The sequence below is a fragment of the Triticum dicoccoides genome, chromosome 3B (assembly GCF_002162155.2).
Source record: "Triticum dicoccoides isolate Atlit2015 ecotype Zavitan chromosome 3B, WEW_v2.0, whole genome shotgun sequence".
Lineage (NCBI taxonomy): Eukaryota > Viridiplantae > Streptophyta > Magnoliopsida > Poales > Poaceae > Triticum > Triticum dicoccoides.
Genome location: NC_041385.1, coordinates 823,473,403 through 823,475,754, shown reverse-complemented (window position 1 = coordinate 823,475,754; position 2,352 = coordinate 823,473,403). Strand labels below are relative to the sequence as shown.

The 2,352-nt window shown below is 43.1% G+C and overlaps 1 long non-coding RNA gene across 1 annotated transcript; it reads left to right on the top strand.

Moving 5' to 3' along the window:
- The first annotated feature begins 387 nt into the window (after positions 1 to 387).
- LOC119282500 lies at positions 388 to 1,462 on the top strand. The gene is made up of 2 exons (XR_005138750.1): positions 388 to 493; positions 1,122 to 1,462. It is a non-coding gene; the product is annotated as an uncharacterized LOC119282500 (long non-coding RNA).
- The last annotated feature ends 890 nt before the right edge of the window (positions 1,463 to 2,352 follow it).

The following is a 2,352-nucleotide window of genomic DNA, read 5'->3' as shown; positions in this document are numbered from 1 at the left end:
CTCAGCGAATGGTCGTTGCATAACATTCTCTTACATAAATGGATATTGGTATAATGCGACAGCTAATGAGAATAAATAAAAAGCCTGGCCAAATATACTACCTCTAGGAGACAGCTAATGAGAATAAAGAAAAATAATCTGGCTAAATGTACTACCTTGATCACTCACAAAAAGAAACCTACTACCTTGAGGAGACAGCTAATGGGAATATTAATGTGGACAAATCTGTTTGGTCTTGCGAAAATTGAGTGCGTAAATAATAACTGCAATAGAAATCCGTATATATGGAATTTATGTGAAAAATCTGGATGATCTTGAGAAAATTTAAAACTAGATTTTGTAGAGACCTATATAGGGACGCCGTTACATATGCTACCTCGCACCCAAATCCAAAGTAGAGAGAATACACAAACAAGGGCACGGAGTATGGAGGGGAAAACTACTCTATGTTTTCTCACGGTGCTTCTGCTGCTAGGAAATTGCGCTCATGCTGGTATTTGCTCGTTGCCTCTCCCTCTTATCTCTCTTTGAGTGCTCTCTGTTTTCGCCAAGCCAAATAGCAGCCCTAATTTTAGAGTTCTTGCAGAAAAGCGCATCAAAACATCTTCATATACTCACGGTTCCAAGTGGAAACAAATCATGCAATTACAAGCATGCACTTTTTGTATCCGTATTTTACCATTTTCTCGCAAAGATGCGTATTGTTACTGGTGAAATTGCTATTTTCACACCGGCTTACTTTTTAATTTGCAAAGAAGAAAGTATATTATACAGTCTTCTTAATTACACTAGAACGTGCAACTGCACGAATTTTCACAAGCAACTTTGGGAATTTCTATGAAAATACTGTAATGTGGAAATGTGTTTCCACCGTCTGTTGTAGCCCAGTTTCAAAATGTACGCGCTGATAGAATATGCTAAGTATACGTCACATAAATAAAATAACAGGCGTTTGTATCTTCCTTCAAGGTGTTAACTTATTTGGTCTTGGTGAGATGTCCCCCCCCCCCCCACACACACACATGTATATGTATGTATGTGTGTGTGTGTATGTATGTATGTATGTATGTATGTATGTATGTACACAAACGTTTGACGACTACTTTTTTGTTTCCTTTCAGAGACCTGCACAGAGCACCGTGCTAACAAGGGCGCAGCGTGCATAAATGAAGGCTGTTGGAAAGACTGCGCGAGAGACTACCGTGGACATTATGTCAAGAATGCTTATTGTACTGGCGTTTACCCCTTCACAAAAGTCTATTGTGTCTGCGACGTCTGTGATGAGGAGACAATGCAGCATCGCATTACGAGGGTCATTTACGCAGAGGATTCATGAAGTTTGGTGATAATAAATTTTGTCTGTGTAAACGTGTGAACATGGTTACTGCCTAATTAATTTGTAACGTGGTTGTTTTTTGCATAAACACCATCATGTTTTATTCACAGATTCCGTTTGCCTTCATCCACAGGCAAGAAACCTGGAAACAAGTTTGACTTTTAACATTAGTAGTAGCCACTAACCCATCGAAAATTCGATTCTAAGCCTGAGCTCAGATGGTCCTGATATCTCACCCGTTCGCTCGCATGTGGATCAGCGCCCTTTGACGTGTTCAACGCAGTATTCCTGGCTGTATCCATCCTGGAAAACGCAGGAGAGATGGCCCATTTAATGTGACGGTGGTCATTAAAACAGTTCCGATGGCCCGTCCTTATCTTCTATCGGTCAGTTCTTCCCCCACACCCAATTCTTCTCCCAGATAATCGCAGCTCCAAACCAGCCTCCGGTTCAACCTGCGCCGCCATGACAGCCTCGGTTTCTTCCTCCTCCGCCGTCCCAAGACTCACCTTCTTGTCCCCCCACGGGACATGTTCATCCCCTCAACCGATTCTGCTGCTGGCATCCAACGCTGCCCCAGTTGAATCAGTTGATATTCCTGTTGTCCACTCGTCAGGTTCGAGCATTAGTCAACCACATCAGTAGCTTATATGTTGAACTGAGATGTAGGAAACCATACGCACCTCTAACACATTCTCCATTAGACAACCATTGTCGCCATGCCTCTTCGTCACAGCACTCGCCTACTCACCAAACTTGCTGGGCACCATGATACTACCTGTTGCCAAATTTGCTCGCTCTCCACCTCTTGAGGCTGCCCACGAAGCACGAGCAACACCTCTTATTTTTTAGGCGCGTCAGCGTCTCTAAGCAGCCTAACTGCGCACCCAACTTCATCAGCATCAAAAAATCTTCAGCCAACCTGAAGATACACCATGCCAGTCATGTTGTATATATGTCTCGGCCAACGTTTCAGTGCATATGCCAGAGATAAGCAAATTCCACAATCCAGGGAC